Source organism: Lutjanus erythropterus, chromosome 5 (assembly GCF_056507025.1).
Source record: "Lutjanus erythropterus isolate fLutEry1 chromosome 5, fLutEry1.hap2, whole genome shotgun sequence".
NCBI classification, from domain to species: Eukaryota; Metazoa; Chordata; class Actinopteri; order Lutjaniformes; family Lutjanidae; genus Lutjanus; species Lutjanus erythropterus.
The window spans coordinates 39,601,257-39,620,086 of record NC_139321.1 but is presented as its reverse complement, the minus strand read 5'-3'; the positions used below and the strand labels follow the sequence as shown (position 1 = coordinate 39,620,086).

At 38.4% G+C, this 18,830-nt stretch overlaps 1 long non-coding RNA gene across 2 annotated transcripts; it reads right to left on the bottom strand.

The window, feature by feature from the left end:
• Nucleotides 1-16,266: 16,266 nt before the first annotated feature.
• Nucleotides 16,267-18,390, bottom strand: LOC146327273 (uncharacterized). Of its 2 annotated transcripts, XR_014770587.1 has the most exons (7): nt 18,104-18,390; nt 17,578-17,976; nt 17,347-17,445; nt 17,114-17,232; nt 16,717-16,801; nt 16,523-16,588; nt 16,267-16,401 (listed from the first exon to the last, which is right to left on the bottom strand). It is a non-coding gene; the product is annotated as an uncharacterized LOC146327273 (long non-coding RNA). The 2 variants fall into 2 exon arrangements; XR_014770588.1 differs by lacking the exons at nt 16,267-16,401; nt 16,523-16,588; nt 16,717-16,801 and adding an exon at nt 16,921-16,987.
• Nucleotides 18,391-18,830: the final 440 nt, after the last annotated feature.

The following is an 18,830-nucleotide window of genomic DNA, read 5'->3' as shown; positions in this document are numbered from 1 at the left end:
TCAAATCATAAAACCAACCATTACCACTATTTCAACAAGTCATATAAAGTTTATTCAGTTCTGTGGTGCATTCAACAAAACATTCAGTCAACACAATACAAAAGTTATAGTAGTTTAAAGTTATAAAAACATGCAAGAAAGTATGAAAGCATCACAGTAGTCTATAAAGTTGAATTCTTTGGAGAGTGATTCATGAAATCCACATTTGTGTGCGTGTGTTGTTGGCTGGGGTGCAATGATGTACTGTGTTGTTTTTTTAGGGGGGCTTCAAGCTTTATTTTTAACCTCTAGCACCATCTTGTGTTTGATTATTGATACTGACAATAAAGAAAATGTCTTTTTCTTTGTAAAAGGACTTACAAGAAGACAGAAAAAGACGAGTGAGATTCTTAAACTTTCAGGCAATTGAAAATTTTTCAGGAAATTGATTAAAAAAATACAGAATGGGATAATACAGTTGCCTCCCTCTCAGACCAGATCTTGTACATCTGTTGTTTGAGTGTTTCTGCTTAATAAAACAGAACTACCATATATACAGGTAATGCAGCTGCATCAGGGCCTCCAGCTTCCTTAAGTTTACAATAAACGGGCTGGATGCATCTATAATAAGAACCAACCAGCCAAAAAGACTTTGAAAATAAAACCTCTCATATCTACTGGATGAAATACATCAATGCAAGATTTGTGAGTTGCTGTGGTTGGAGAAAAGTGTCCACTAGAATACAAACAACATGAACACTGCAAAAATAAAATGGTTGGGCAAACACAAATTATCAAGGCAACCTGATGCAATAGATATTTGAGTTTTCTCAACTTTTGGTGACAGTTGTTGATTTTACTTGGGTTTTCAAGTTTAGAAAAGAGTTTTGCCAACTTGCTTGCGCCTGCTTGTTCACCTAATCATAGTAATTCTTGTGAGGCAAGGATATTCATCCTTCAGTGTCATTTATTTCTACCTTCAACACACACAGTTATTCTTGTTGAATAAACTTGTAATTCTTAGTCTGGTGAAATAAAACACTGCCTTTATAAAAGTAAGTAAAATATCCCCAACTTTCTTTGCATCCAACTCTGGCCACATGGTCAGTTTCTGTCCACAAAAATATCCGACCACCTCAGAAACCCTGAACTACATATATATATATATATATATATATATATATATATATACATATATATTCTTTTTTATATATATATATATTTATTATTTATTTTTTTTTTGGTTTGGTTGACAGTAGGTGGATCTCTTCTCTTCTCAGCTATGAACGTTGTCTGTAAACTACAGGTGATCTAAGAGCATGTTTGTGTCTCTTCCCGTATATTCTCTGAAGTCTGCTGGAAACTGTCCAACTTGACTGCAGCTTTTTGTCACCACCTCCTGCTGCAGCTGCCTGATCTCATCCTCTTTCCAGGCGAGGCGCAGTTTATGTCAAACACGCCTATTTGCTGCTTGTGAGCTTCTTCCTGTCTCAGCAGCCAGTGAGTGGGGTCAGCGACAGCGTCAGGAAAGGATCTGTACCTGATCCTGATGATCTCATGGTCTTAAGACACGTTCTTTAAACATTAGGTCACAGGTTCAAATCCCCAAGTGAACAACTTCGTCTTTGAAATCATCAGGGTCTGGTCTTCTGATCTAAAAATTGCTTTTTTGCAACCTGCTTGGACCCCATTAATACCTGCTTATACGTCTTGTTATTATAACACATATAACACATGACCTGCGGCCTCTATCCAAAACTTCTCTTTTTACAATGAAGGCTCCTTGAGAGCATATTATCAGAGTTAAGAAACATAACTCAGGAAGACATGAATGTACAAAATATGATGTTGAGATGAGGGAGCATACACTGGCCCTTGAAGATTTTCTTTTTTTATTTAAAAGATATTTTACAAAGAAGTTCAAGTGATAAATATTATCAACCCTTGCTACAGTATCTCAGGACAACAAACCTGATACAGAGAATACCACCTTATTTTATTTATTTGTCCTTTATATATTTATTTTCAGTTATCAAAAATAGTACAGTGGTGGAAAACATTTTTTCAGACACCCAATGCCTTTGTGAAATATTGCATTAAGAATCACTCTTAAGTCTTCAGTTGCAATTTCTTTTAGTACAGTCACAGCCAAACTACTAAACAAATTCTAAAAAAGCCATTAAAAACTTAAAATTTATTGGTTCCATAAAAATACATAAGAAATTTTGAGTATTGGGTCATTTTGGTACCAGTGATCCACTAATGAAGGTCGTGTTTTTTATCAAAAGACACAATTTTTGTTGCCATGCTTCGTGTCTATATAGCCAGCACATTTGAAAGTTCTTCAGAGAAAAAAATGGCTTAAACAAGAAACCTTATGCAGGAAACACGTCTGAAGATACAGATTCTCAGCCAGGAAGGGTACAGCTGCCGCCAGATAGCCAGGAAGTGCAGATGCAGGTCTGTTTCAAAGCGTACAGCAAAGAATTTAGAATAATGAAAAGCAGCAAATCAAGAAGAATGGGACAAGATTACCCCTCAACAGTGTGAAAGGCTCGTGGGGAACATCCCAGCCAGGATTAGAGCTCTACTGTGTGCTAATGGCAGGACTACTAAATATTAATTTGATGATGTGATGGTTTATTTATTTTTTTGTTCAGTTTTGAACACATTCTCTGTTACTTGTTGACTTTGATACTGAAAATGTTGGGAACTGATATATTGAAACTGTCAGAATTGAAATTGAAAGTGTATGTTTTAATTTTTAATTTTACTAAGATCAACCATTTCTGTCAAAGGTATTCTCAGGGACTGAGGCTGAGACAGATGGATATGATGGAGGATGGCATTGCCAGCAGCAAGCTTAAATGTTTGCATCCGGGCCACATGGGTAAGCTAATCAAGCCAACATGTTGAAAAAGCAAACGTTAGTGCATAACGTTAGTGTTAATGTGGGAGCGTTTTGCTGTAAACAATAGCCAAAGCATAATCCTTCAAACGCTAACCCTCGGTTGATTATGTTTTATGAATAGCCATGTCCACAAGAAGGGGAGCTGTGAATCCTCCGCCACCAAAAGACAACAGGGCTTCCACTCCTGCTGTGGAGGAAGAGAAAATGGGTATGTATTGCCATTTTAGGTTGTTTCTTTTTCTGTAGATTGTCCAAAATGCATCATTAAATGTGGGCTTTGTTCATAATATTGAAGCGTGTAAGTTAGAGCTGAAACTTGTAGTCATATTCAAACCATGTAATACTTTTGGAAATTTAGATGATGCCTGGTTGAGTCATATCCAGCATAGGCCTAAAAGATTATAAATTGTGTTTCAAACTTGGCATAGCATCCCTGTCAAAGCTTTTAGCTAAAATAATTTAATTTAATATTTACAAAAATCATTTTTTGTTTTCTTTTTTCTGATCCTTGCTCCATGTGTTGTGTGCAGCTCCTACAATGAAGCATGAGCTGGCCATGATCAAACTTCAGCTGGAGGCAGAGAGAGAGCGTGGTAGACTCCGAGAAGAAACCATCGAAATGCTTAAGTCAGATAAAGATTACCTTCAGCGTGAACTGACCAGCAAGACTGAATTAATGAGGGAACTAGTCAAATCTGGGAACAGATCGGTGGAGCCATCATCTAGTTCAGGTGATCAATTATATGCCAGGTTGTGTTGCTCCTGGGTTATTACGTGAATTTTCACACATTTGAATTTTGACATCCACCATCTTGGATTGTTCTACAATGTTTGTTATAACTAGAAACACAAGAAGAAGAAAATATATGAATTAATGTTTTAGAACTGTGTGTGTGTGTGATTTATTGCAGCAGAGTCTTCCAAGAGTCAGGTGAAAAGAGTTTTCATGCCTGATGAAGAATCTGAAGTTGCTTCAACCTTAGCCATTGACTCGTCATTGTCTGATTCGTCCTTGGAAGATGACTCCAAGAAGAAGAAAAGGCTGAGGAAGAGTTGAGTGGAAGCCCCAAACCAGAAACCAGTTGTGTTCGAGGTAAGATTGTTTTATATATCAGCGATGAGTGAAATTGACTGTTTTACCTGTGTTTTTTTAACTGCTTGCATAAAAAAACCAATATAAACTATGAACTAATAAAAATGAATAAAAAGATAGAACAGACTGCATTTTACCAAAAAGTGAATTTTTGACGGTATGTCATTAAAGCTCCAGTTGGTAAGTTGATGAAAATGAAAGTAAACTCCGTGACTTGGTTGGAAATTTCAGGACAATACTCCGTCAGATCTCTTTATGAACCTCTGCCAAGCCCCCCCCCCACACACAGACATACACTGACACACACAGACACACACAGATGCAGGCACACGCACACAAAGTAGCCATAAACGCACCCACAGACGATGTACCGTTTCCATAGCAACCGGAGACTCCAAAATGATCTCACATCTCTCTCACCATGAAACACAATTTTCTTGTTTGTATCTGCGTGTGTGGAGGGAGGGAGGGGGGTTGACAGAGGTGAAAAGAGGGAGCTGATGGTGTGTATCATCTTGAAATGTCCGACCAAGTCGCGGACTTTACTTTCACTTTCGTCAATTTACTACAACGTGTAGGAGCAGTGATTGGCTACTCCTCCTGCTCCCTCTATCTGACTGGTGGAGAATCTTCAGTCGTGGTGGATTTCGGCAAATACAATTACAGGCTTTAGGTGGAGCCAGAGGAGGTGGATTTGGTCCTAAATTACCAATTTAATGTCCAACTATCAGAATATAGTGACAGTTCCAGCAAATATGACTGAATAATTGTTACCAACTGAAGCTTTAACTCTAAGACTTTTCGTGGTCCCCAAGAGATAGCCAGTTAACAAACAAAATTAAAAGACTTTACTGATTCCAGAGGGGAAATTGTGTAATGTTACTGTGCTCTCATAAAATGATAGAGCAGGCAAAAATAGAACAAAAGATGTTTAAGTATATATACATTATGTACTCTCCTTTCATATACTGCACATACCAGTTGATGCATTCTCTTTACAATGACAAATGAACTACTTTTTTTGTCAGTGAGAAACTGCAGAGACATCATTAAAAGGTACAAGGCAGTGCTGAAGAGCTACAGTGGGGGGGTGGGGGGGTCCATGAAATCTGCCTTTGAAGAAGCTGGTGTTGACCGCAACACAATCGCCAGAACGGCAGTCATCGCAGAGCTCAACCTCGCAGCCCCTGAAGCTTTCGGAGCTCTAGGCCAGTGGAATGAGAAGTCTGAAAAGCTCTCCACCTTTGTGGACAGATGTCGCGCAGCTATTACAGCTGAGATTAAGGAGCGCATAAGCAAAATGAAAGAGAATGGTACTTTGCTACCCATTGCACATTAAATGTGCAAAAAAGCTAGTTTGTTCCAGGTTTTAATTTGTTATGTTATAAAAGGCATTCTTTAGTTTCTGAGGTGCAAGAATTTTAATTTGTTACAGATTTCAGTTGTGTTGATATGTGTAATAATAATACATAATACAGAATAACATGCACCTTTTCTTTATATTTTGTTTTTGCAAATAAAGTTGTTTTAAAGATCATTATGGTGGGGGAGAGAGGTGGGGCCTGACCCAAGATGGCAGCATAACTAACTAGCTCCCGATCAAAACTCGATAAAAAGCCCCGAATTCAAACACTTAAAAATAAATAAATACGTTACAACTAGAAATGGAAAGGGGAAGAAGATCTAAAAGACAAACAAACATCAACAACCGGGAAAAACAACCCGAAATGACCAACGAAGATGGAGGAGACATACTCGACATGGAGGGCGAAGAGGGGGTGCACATGGATGTCGATGCAATGGAGGTGCTTCGCTCAGGTTTCAAAGACATCGTCAAAGAAATACAGGATTTCAAAACGGAGCTTAAGACAGAGTTCACTGCATTCAAAGAGGAAATTAAAAAAGATATGAAGCAAGAACTCGAGGAATTTAAGAGGAACATTGACCAAAAGCTCACAGATACTTCGAAAGAGTTAGCAACACAAACGGCAAGAGTTGAGGGAGCCGAGCAGAGAATCGACGAGATAGAAAACTGGAATATGGAGGTAAAAGAGGCCCTACTCCAGTCTCTAAAACAGCAGAAAATACTCCAGGACAGACTGACGGACCAAGAGGGAAGAAACCGACGGAACAACATTCGTATTTTTGGCCTGAAAGAAGGAGCGGAGGGAGGCTCCGTCTCCAACTTCATTGAACAACTCCTGAGAACAGAACTTTCCCTACCAGCAGAAACAGACCTGCAAATACAGCGAGCACACCGAGCCCTAATGCCGAAACCGGACTCCGACAAGCCGCCAAGATCCATTGTGGTGAACTTTCTACAGTACACGGTAAAAGAGATGGTACTGAAGGAAGCATGGAAAAGGAAAATTCAGCATCAAGGTCGGGGCGTGTTTTTCGACCATGATTATGCCACAGAAATTATTAAAAAAAGAAAAGAATACATCGGCATTAAAACAGTCTTAAAAGAGAGAGGAATTCGTTTCCAAACACCTCTATCTAAAATCAGAATCCACTGGGAAAACGGCCCCCGAACATACGAGAACGCGGAGGAGGCTGCAAGGGAGATGAACAGGAGAGGATTTGAGATCGAGTCACCGGGGAGAGGGGCAGCCAGGACGGCGATGGAAGAGCGACTCCAGAGGGCAATACCATGGCAACAGACTGGAAACGTAGTCGACACAGGTGCTCGAGCTAAACAAAAACTACAAGAATTTCAGAGGAAATAATGGACATCCTAGGTATATGATGAGGGGGAAGGGATGAATATTTTGGAGAAGTAATGATTATACACCTCCAATTGGTCAGTAAATTGTCTTTTCTGTTGAGACTGATTGGCAGCAACATATTTTTTAAGGTTGATGTGTAAGAGTCTATGGACAATAGGATCAGACCTTACCGGAGAGGGGCCCTCATGTTCTATGAGATATTCCCACCAACCCACGAATGTGCTGTGGGAGGCTTGTACCTACTTTTTGCAGTTTGAAGTGTTTATTATTTGACATTGAGTTGCCTAATGTTCTTAAGGCTGTTAATTATTGTCATGGTTATTACTACACAAGCATCACTATGTTTGTTATCGCTAGGGGCATCTCAAGGAAATGTACAAACCTATAAGAAGAATATGAACAATATCTCTCTGGTGACAATGAATGTGAATGGGCTAAACAACCTAGTCAAAAGAAGTAAAGTAATTCTGAAAATGAGAAACTCAAGGCCCAAATTATCTTTATGCAGGAAACACACCTATCTCAGGAAGAACATGAGAAATTAAAGAAATTTGGTTTTAGAAATACATTTTATAGCACATACAGGCACAGTCACAAAAGAGGAGTGGCAATACTTATACAAAACTCGGTTAAATTTGAATGCCTAAAAGAAATCAATGACAAAGAAGGGCGGTATGTTATAGTCAAGGGAATATTGGAAAACGAGATGGTCACATTGGTTAACGTATAGGCCCCTCCAGAGAGTGACAAACATTTTTTCAAATCCCTATTCACAGTCATTGCATCAGAAATAGAGGGCATCGTGCTGTGTGCAGGGGATTTTAATGTGACATTAGATCCAAGGATTGACACAACAAGTATATAAAAAGGAATAACACCCATTTGAGTAAAACCATGAATGTATATTTGAGGGAACACGGATTGGTCGATGTATGGAGAGAACTCCATCCACTGGAAAAAGAATATACACACTACTCCTTTGTGCAAAATACTCACTCTAGGATTGATTATGTGTTTATGAATAGTTGGGATTTGCATAAAGTGGAAAACTGTGAAATTGGGGTGGCTGACATCTCGGATCATAATGCAGTTCACTTATCTATACATCTGAATAGAAGACAAAAACATACCACCTGGAGGCTAAATGTTGGCATATTGAACAACAAAACAGTAACCAAACAAATTAGACTGGAAATAAAAAAATACATTGAAGAAAATGACACAGAAGAGATAAGTCCGACTATTCTATGGGATGCTATGAAGGCAGTCATACGGGGAAATTAATAGCCATCACTTCACTACAAAAGAAATTAAAACAAGCTACGTATCTAAATTTGACCGAAAATTTAAAAAACATGGAAATAAAATATCAACTTACCCACAAAACAGAGCTCCTACAGGAAATAAAAAATATTAAACGGGAGATAGACAATATTTTGGAAGGAGAAATAGAGAAAAAGCTTAGATTTGTAAAACAGGAGTACTATGAAGAAGGCCCTAAAGCCACCAGACTACTAGCAAGGCGACTTAGGAAACAACAATCCTACACACTATACATAAGATCAGAGACCCTTACTCAGGCCAACTGAAACATGACACAACAGAAATAGAAAATACATTCAAAGAATATTATAAGATATTATACACACAACCGCCCTCCTCTAATGAGGAAGCAAAAAGGCAGTTCCTCAATTCTCTTGACTTACCGAATATTGGGGAAAAGCAGAACAACAGCCTCACAGCTCCTATCACACTCGAGGAGGTATCAAAGGCCATATCTAGACTCAAAGCCGGTAAGTCACCTGGAAGTGACGGTTTTCCGTTGGAGTGGTATCGGGCCTTTAAAGAGGAGCTGATACCTCTTCTAACAGCATCCTTTAATTGGACTCTTAAAGAGGGCCAGTTACCACCCTCTTGGAGTGAAGCAACCATTTCCGTAATACCCAAAGAGGGGAAATACACAGAATACTGCAGTAATTTTAGACCCATATCTATTCTTAATGTAGACTACAAGATATACACATCTATCTTAGCAAAGAGATTTGAGAAATTTATAACTGATTTAATTGATGAAGACCAAACCGGTTTCATTGTCGGACGTCAAACACAAGACAGCATCAGGAGGACTCTGCAAATAATTAATACAATAGAAAAAAGGAAAAGCAGTTCCATCCTGGTAAGCCTTGATGCCGAAAAGGCTTTTGACAGTGTCAATTGGAACTTCCTGTATCTGGTTTTAGAACGGTTTGGGTTCAATGAAGACTCGATTAAGTGCATAAAAACTATATATCGAAACCCAACAGCTAGAATAAAAATAAATGGTAGTCTCACAGAAAGAATAATGCTAAACAGGGGCACACGACAGGGCTGTTGTCTTTCCCCTCTGCTCTTTGCTTTATACATTGAGCCGTTTGCTCAGGCTGTGAGGCAGAGTGAGGAATTAAAGGGAATTTATATTAAAGGACAGAAACACATAATTAGTTTATTCGCGGATGATATTATAATATATTTAGATATTATAATATATTTAGACAGCCCTAATACCGGTATTCCTCATTTGATGCATCTTATAAACATGTATGGAGACCATGCAGGTTATAAGATAAATGTAAATAAAACACAGATTTTATGTTTTCATTATACTCCATCTCAAGAAATTAGTGGAAATTTCCCACTGAAATGGAACTCAAAAACAATGAGATATCTCGGTGTGACCCTAACAAAACAATTGAATCATTTATACAGAACAAATTATGACCAGATTCATTCACAGATTAAAAGAGACATTGAGAGATGGTCAGTCATCCCATTAGACTTCTCTTCAAGAATTGAAGTAATCAAGATGAACATCCTTCCTCGGCTGCTGTACGTCTTTCAGTCGCCTCCTATTAAGATTCCTCAAGAAAGGTTTTAAATTTGGGACAGGATGATATCTAGATTTATATGGAATGGTAAAAAACCACGAATAATATATTGCACATTGCAACTGACCAAAGACAAGGGTGGTATGGCACTCCCAAATTTAAAAGATTACTACCATGCAGCACAGCTTGCACCAATAATTAAGTGGTGTGACAAGGATTATTGTGCAAAGTGGAAAGATATTGAGATGACTGTGGCTAATATTCCTGTCCAGTCCCTAATTGGTAATATTAAAGAGATCAAGGTTTTACAAGACTCCATAGACCCAATAAGTTTTCACACGTTGAATATTTGGTCTGACTTGATTAAACAATATAAATTGGAAAGGGAGGTGAACTTGTTGAGTTGGTTTGCCTATGATGATAGATTCAAACCAAGCTGGATTGACCAAAATTTTAGAGATTGCAAACCTTCCTCAACTATGTACATCAAGGCAAAATGGGAGAGAGAGCTAAACATTGAAATTACAAGGGATGAATGGCTCAACATGTGTGAAACACAACATACTACTACAAGTTCAAAGACATGGAGGGAGTTTGGGTGGAAAAACCTGACCCGCTATTTCATCACACCTACAATAAAGAGCAAACAAAGTGGTTCACAACAAGCATGTTGGAGGATGTGTGGGAATAGAGAGGCAAACCATGCACACATTTTTTGGGAGTGCCATAAATTAAATTTATTTTGGAAAAATGTAAGCGATATAATTAAAGACATTTTGGGATATCCAATACCAAGGGAATGTAAAGTTATATACCTGTGTAATATAAACAACTATGTCATTGATAATGATAGGTATTTAATCAGGATATTGTTGGTAACAAGTAAGAAGGCAATAACAAGAAATTGGTGTAAAGCAGACCCTCCTACCATAGAACATTGGTTAGAAATTGTGAGAGAGATTTATAATATGGAAAAAATGACCTATTTGCTTAGATTGAGAGAAAATGTGTTTATGTGCAAATGGAGGAAATGGATGGTCTACGACAAAAAAGGAAAATGAGCATGGACCTATGGATATTTAATCCTCAAGATAATGAACTTGTGTATGCCCTTTTTAGACTACAGACACCCATAACCATGACTGTTGTGTTTTTACTTTTGTTTATTGTATTTTTTATTTTCTTATATGTGTGATTTTTTTTTTTTTCCTATTTGTGAAAAAAGTCAGAAGTTGACATTCTCAATTTGTGGGGTTGACTGTTCTAACAAAAAAACCAATAAACATTAAAGTTTCCAAAAAAAAGATCATTATGGTGTATAATTTTTAACTCACACTTACAGCCAGAAAAAAAAACTGCTCCTAAGTGATTATAATTTATTTATTACTAATTACTTTATTATTAATTACTAAAAGCTCTTAAAGTCATCCTATAACATATTATTGATATTTATAAGGCATTACGCCCTTTCTGTAACCGAGCATTTAGTATCTGTTGTATGTTGAGCAGTTCTATGTGTGTCTCTACTACTGGCTAGAGTAAGGATGTTATAATGTCTTATGTGACCCAGGACTTCAGATTCTTCATTCAAACACTTGTCACTTGAGTATGCAGGTATAAAACATTATAAGTGCTTAATTTATAATACATTATGTCCACACTTGTAATACTTTATAAACCTTGATATAAGTTCTTATACATGATTATGCACCATTATAATGACATGTATGAAGCATTATAAATGCATTATAACGTCTTATGCATGTGCTCCTAATGCATTATAAACTAGACCTTCATAGAAAGTGTTACCAAAAGATTTTTCAACAAATATTTCATGATAATATTTGAGATTGTGTAAAATTTTAAGGGCGTCCGAAAACTTTTTTCCACTACTGTATAATATTCAGAATCAATCTGTATGGTAAATCACTGTGGTGCCCCTCAGTCCATCGACACCAAGGTTTTTTTCATGCTGTGTTCACCTCCTGGCACCCAGGGGCCGACGCCGCTGTAACCCCCGCTCAGTTCTCTTGACTGATCCCTCTCGCTCCTCTCCTGTTTCACACCAGAGTTCTGGTCTGAGCTGCACCTCTCACCACTCTACTGTATTTCCTGTCATTAAACTGGCCTTGATCAGCCTCTGAGGATGTGTTTGTCCCTGGTCCAGCTCCAGTTTTCTGGAGGCTAACTAACACTTCCCTGTGCTTTGAGCTCCCAGTCCAGGCAGAGTCAGCTAATAAACTGCTAGCTGCACAGCTAATTGGGATAAGAAGGTAACAGCAGCTACAGTTAGCAGTAGTTTAGCAGTTTCCTCATCTTAAAGCCACAATATGTAACATTTTAGCATTAAAATATCTAAAAACACTAGACATATGTTATACTTTTGTTGAGTTGTGTACCAGAGGTTTCCAATAATCTTCAAGCATGGAGAAATCTGTCATTTATTCTCGGGAACAGCCCATTTCTTGATGCTGTCACTAGTTTGTTGCTAGTTGCTACAACTTCCTGGAAAACATAGAATACGTCAAATATGTCAGAGTGAGGGAGGAAGTCGGCAAATGTGACTAAGCCAGATTTGAATAAAACTTTAATATTATAACATCAAGCTACATCTTTTGTTATTGTTTTAATGTGAGAGATCTCCTTGTGGCAGAATTTACATATTATGCACTTAGCTTTCTGAACTAAACTAAAACTAAATACTCAACTGTGGCTCCTTAGTGGGATTAAACCCAGTGAAACAACTGTTAATGCTTTCAAAAAACCATAAGAAATGTCCACATGGATGACAGGATGCCCCAGCATTAAAAAAAAAAGTTTGCACACAATGCTTTCTGTCCTGTTTTAATGACTATTTCTCTTGGGCATGTCACCCCAGAGGATAAAATGTGTTTGAAAATCAACAAAAAACACACAATTTAACTGAATTGCATTGATTTTTTACATCTGTAATGTTCCTCTTTTGTTCTTTTTCAGCCAGAGAATATTCTTTGTGTCAGCAGAGCTACTAACAAGATTAAAATTATTGACTTTGGCCTGGCAAGGAGGTAAAATCTGTGTACAGTTAAATCTTTTATTAGAGGACTTTGTCAGCCTGAGGTACAGTACACCTCTTATGTTTCTGCTCTAATGCCTCTGACAGGTAAAAACCCAGGGAGAAGCTGAGGGTCACCTTTGGAACGCCTGGATTTTTAGCTCCTGAAGTCATCAACTATGAGTTTGTTTCATTCCCCACAGCCTCGGCGTCATCACTTACATGCTGTGAGTTGTAAATGCACATTCACACATAGTGTGTATACATAAAAAGAAACACAGTACAGAAGGATCTCTGAACTGTGTGTCTCCTCCTGGTCCAGGCTCAGCGGCTTGTCTCCGTTTCTGGGGGATGAGGACAACGAGACCCTGAGCAACATCCTGGCCTGTCAGTGGAACTTCGAGGAGGAGGAGTTTACGGACACCTCCGACGAGGCCAAAGACTTCATCACCCGTCTGCTGGTGAAGAGCAAAAGCTGGAGGGTGAGCGCAGCAGAGTCCCTCAAACACCCCTGGCTCTCAGACCGGAGTCTGCACTATCGACTGAACCAGAAGGTAATGTGATTTAGCTGATACTTATTATATATATATATATAAAAAAATATTTCCTGTCTGTTTATGAAAACAGGTTTCAGTTTTTCTGCTTAAATATTAACAGTATTTGCTGCAGTGAATTTACTGTGCACCTCTGTGATCATTAGACTGGCTCACAAACCAGTGTTCATACATGTGTTTGCTCCAGTGCACTAATTCTGTGCATCTTCTCTCACTGCAGAAAAACAAGTGCCACTCCACACATGCTCCGTCTCCAGAGAGCTAGACAGGTGAGTCGTATTTAAATGTTAGCCAACATAAGTCATTTTTGAAGAGACATGAGAGGAAAAAGAGAGGCGAAGGGAGGAAGATTTTTTTATTTTTTATTTTGCTTTAGTCAAAATGTCAAGAATGAAGTTGAAGTTTTGGTATTAGTGCCAAGCATTTGACCGTATTCTCAACACTTTGACTTTATTCTCAAGATTTTGAATTTATTTTTGAATTTTAAATCTTATTCTCAACTTTTCATCTTTATTCTTTACTTTGTGGCTTAACTTTATTGTCAACATTTTGACTTAATTCTTCACTTTCCAAAATTATTAAAACTTTATTCTTGAAATTTTGACTTGAAATGTAAAATTTGACTTCCTTGTCTTTTAGAAATTATTGTTGACTCTTCAGCTTTCTTCTCGACATTTTGATTTTATTCTTGACATTTCAAATTTATTCTTGACTGCTCTACTCTACTTGCAGCCTTTCAACTTTATTCCTGACATTTCAATACGAAAGTCAAAATTTAAAAACTTCCTTCTCTCATTGTTTTCCTTTATGACTGGCCCTAATACTCTTAAGTGAAAAAATGATTCATTCTCAATGTAAAGCACCGCTACATACAAATTTAAAACCTGAAACCTGTTTTTCTGTTTCCCTCCTAGAAACACTGTGAGGCCCTCAGCATGCCTTTTGACAATGTAGGGCCACGGAGCCCAACAGTGGACCAATGCTGCTGTACCTGTATGGCTACTAGATAACTACTCTCTGCTTCGCATCCTCATGTTAGCTTAGCTCCAGAGCTTGTAGTTTGGATCTGAACAGTGATACAGAGGCCCACAGGAAAAACACAGACTTTGTTAACGCTGCCTTCGAGGCACAAACCATCTGCGTTCTGTCCTGTGGAGCACAAAACTAATGAACCAGTGAGGACTGTCTTCCTCTACGTTGAGTTACTGTAGCTGCCAAGGTAAAGGAACCACCTGTATAACAACGGGGAATCCAAAATATTAGAGACTAAAAGCCTGAATTACTTGTCACTTCTACTACTTCCACGCGTATCACTGAAAAGGTCAAGAAAAGATGAAAATCTGCAGTTTAGCATCAAAGAGACACTGTTATTTTCTCTCTGCCAGTGATCATTTTGTCATGTTGTCCTGGTTTGTTGCATGCTTTGCACTTTTTGGCCTATTTCTTCAAGATTAAGCAAACGACTTTGAACAAACTATAGACGGAATGCTATTATTTAAATAATATATTTTTGTGAATACAGATTTCTTTCTTTCTTTTAATTTACAAGTCTTATAAAATGGTATTCTTTCTCGAAACATAAGGTAAAAGTACATGTAGAACTTGGTTGAAGTTGATTTCACACCACGTTAATTTATTTTGTATATAACACAACACCGCGTACTCTCATTCCCCTGAAAAGTTAGAATATCTCAGTGACTGACTGCTTCCCCGTTCGTGTCATATTCAGCTCACATTTTCACTGTAGACCGGATCTGTTTCTGTATGCGTTCGTGCTACTAGCTCGCCTTTGCTTCGGCAGTTTGGAGTAGCCATCTCACCTTCCATGAAGGCATAACGAACAACAGAATACTACCTGTGAATGATTCATGTTTATGACTGAAATGGATTCTTATGTTCATTTATTTACTGGTTCAACACCAGATTGTACTTGAAGTGCAAAGCTTTTATTAAGGACGGGGTTATTTTCAGGGGAGATGTCACTTAGTTCTGCAGATACTGTGCACAGTTCAGCGTGATGGAGAACCAACAGCAGAGCAGAAAACACACCAGTCAGTGCTTTATTGTCCCCGCTGTGTCTGATAGAAAGAGAGTTGGATGAATGTTTGTCACTCAGTTGTTGGTTGTGTCATTTGGAGATGAAAAAGCTTTGTGATTTTGAATATTTGTTTATTTGAATTTATGGCTTTTTTCAAGTTTTCTTGTGTAATGATGAGACATAAATGTAGAATATAAATAAGCTAATTAATAAAGCACACCAGAAAACATCTGTCGTGTCTTTTACAGTGTATTTCTTTGTGGACTATGTGTGACTTTTAAGTCTGTACTGTACATGTACTTAAATATTCATTACAAGGTATAATCTACTTAGTTACTTTTACAATCATAGTTGAGTACTGAGTACAATTTCAATTAATATCCAAACCTTTCGTCTGCATTTTAGTGGCCGATAATATGATCTGATCACAAACGGAACAGTGGAAAACCAGGACATACAAATGAAAACCAAATCAAAATACTGTGGCAGCATACATTTGGAGTAACAAATCAATCATTAATCAGTAATCACTTAATTGCAGTTAAGAATTTAACTGATTAAAAATGTATTGATGGATATTTAATCAATAGTCATGGCAGTAATTGCACCTCATTTGACACCGTTTTGTCTGGTGGAGTCATTTGTTGAATAAGGAAAATTTAACTTGGACTTAAAATGAGAAAAAAAAAATTACCAAAAAAGGAAATGTGTTTTAAGACATATAAATTATTAATGATTAATCACTTGTAGGATAACACACAAAATTTGCAACCTTAGTCTGGAGAGGTGACATGACATCAACAGTTAAACGTAACTAATACTCTGAGTAGTTTTTACAACAAATACTTTGTACTTTTACTTCAGTATTTTTCTAACACCAGTACTTCTTCTTGTAATTGAGTAATATTTTAGCAATGTAACAGTACTTCTACTTGAGTACTCTTTCCACCACTGGTGGTAACAGACAATCAAAGACAAATAAATTCAACACAAGAGGTACAAAAGGCAAGGCAGATTTATTTACAATTATACAACACAGGGTTGTATAGCAAGGTTTCGTAGTTGGATGATTGGATGTTGCATGGCAGAGAGCTGAGGATGATTGAGGCAGTCTCACAGCCTGAGGGAAGAAGCTACTCCTTAGTCTGAGAGTACAGGAGCAAATACTTCTGTGTTTCTGAACAGGCTGTGCATTGTTCCTGTAGAATGACACACATCGTTTCAGTGGCAGTGGCACAACATGAATTAATTTATATATCAGACACATATCTGCTAAAACAAAGACAACTTTCAGAGGTAAAAGGTCCACATTAAACTTACACTGGTTCTCTCCGTGTTCTGCTTGGAGAGAAAAGAGGCAGATCTCAGAGAGCTGAGCAGAGGCACCTTAATAAAAAGACAGTGGACAAAAGAGAAAGTGAGACATACAGGCTACTTCTCAAACCAAAACCATAATTTTTCAAAATGATACAGAAAATCTTACCATTTCACTGGTGAGGCTTTGGCATACTTACGAGAGGAATAGTGGAGTGGAGCACAAAGATTTGGCAAGATGGTGATTACAATGATGCTGATGATTGGTGCTTGTTGTGGCATCAACTGTGGAGACACACAGCACAATCCTTATAGTTTTTCTTGAAGCAAAAACATTATTTCTCAAAACGATGCTGAAAATTTTAACATTTCAGAGGAGAGGCGTTTCACAGGAAGAGGAGGAAGGCAGTTGTGGCAACAAGCTGCTGTGTTTGCAGCAGTGAGTACAGTGAGAGAGGAATGTGGTGGTACCTTAAAAAATGGTAGAATACAAAGAAGAAAGATGAAGTGAGAGATACAGTCCAGTCCTTAAGGTTTCTCTTAAACCAGAATGCAGAAAATCTTAACATTTCACAGGAGAGGTGTTTAGATACTTACAGGAGGAGGAGGCTGAAAGCTCACTGGACACCAGTGTCAGATGATGAGGAGCTGTCAGATGTTTTGAGGAGCTGTAGCTGCTGTCTTTGCTGAGGCAGCGGGTTTGGTGAGGGAGGTGCCTTAAAAATTAGAGTGGACATAAGATAAAGTGAGACATACAGCCCAAAATCTTAATTTATCAAAATGATGGAGAAAATGTTAACATTTATCATGAGAGACTTCGAGATACTTACAGCAGGAGGAGGAGGCCAGAGGCTCACAGGAGCTTGTTGATGGATACCAGTGTGAGAGAAGGTCAGCTGAGGTGTTTGTGGAGGAGCTGTAGCTTGTGTCTGTGCAGAGAAAATGGGTATGATGAGGAAAGCCAGCCAAATCCTTAAGATGTTTCTCAAACCAAAACCTTAATTTCTCAAAATGATGCAAAAATTGTTAACATTTCATAAGAGAGGCATTAAGACACTTACAAGAGGAGGAGGAAGCCAGAGGCTCAATGGTGCCTGTTGCTGGACACCAGTATCAGAGGAGGCCTTGATGTATTTTTCATGGTCAGAGGACGGCATTTAATAAGGTACCTTAAGAATTAGAGTGGACAAAAGATAAAGTGAAACATACAGTCCAATCCTTATTTTTTTTTCTCAAACCAAAACGATGCAGAAAATCTTAACATTTCATCAGAGAGTTTTCAAAATACTTACAAGAGGAGAAGTAGGCCAGAGTATCATTGGTGCCTGTTGCTGGACACAGGTGTGAGAGGAAGCCTTGATCCGTATTCATCAAGGTCAGAGGAGACGTTTACAGAGGAGGTGTAGCTTTTGTTTTTTCAGAGGCAATCGATATGGTGAGGGAGGAATTCAAGGAGGTACCTTTAAAATTGAAATAGACAAAGAAGAAAGATAAAGTGAAACATACAGTATTATCCTTCTTCAAACCAAAAAGATTATTCCTCAAAATTAGGCAGACAACAGATCATTTTGGTTCTGACATACTTACAGGAAGAAGGGATAGTGGAGTGGAGCACAGTGGAGACACTCATTTTTTAGCCACAGGCTCATTGGTGGCAGCAACTGTAGAAACTGCTGTTGGTCTCCAGAAGAGCTGCAGCAGTACGATTGCAGCTGTGCAGAGGCAATGAGGAAGGAGAGGCAGGGCTTTGTCTTGACTTTTAACTGTAGCAGAGCATGTAGTAGGAGACTGGACGGATTGCAGTTTCTGTGGTTGATGAGGTGACAGCTGCTTTGTTCTTTGTTCTTTGTTCTGGCACAGAGGTAGGCCTTTGCTCATAGGTAGGAGGATTTGTCCGACCAAAACGCTCTCTAGGGCCTTTGTAGAGCAGGTAGGGATCTTGGAATTCTTTGAGGTAGAAGGCCTTCATACTGTCAAGGCGTCTCTATTGCCTTGCAACCACTCCCAAGCCCGGGCATTTTTTTTTTTTTTTTTGTAGTCTATGCCTTACCAGACTACACTTAGTGAGTGAGAGCACAAGGTAACTGAGGAGTTGGTACAGGATATATCTTTGCCGAAGCCAGCGACTGACCTGGTGCTGGAGAGGCTGGCGGTGGGAAATTAGAAGCCAGCTATTCATTAGACAAAATGCATTAAACCTAGCAACCCACTGGATCAGCTACTGACTTGACTGATCACGAGCTTCCCAGGATGGTAACTGGCACACTGGGGCTAACGACCCGCAAACCAACTGGCTTGGCTGGTCACTGTCTTC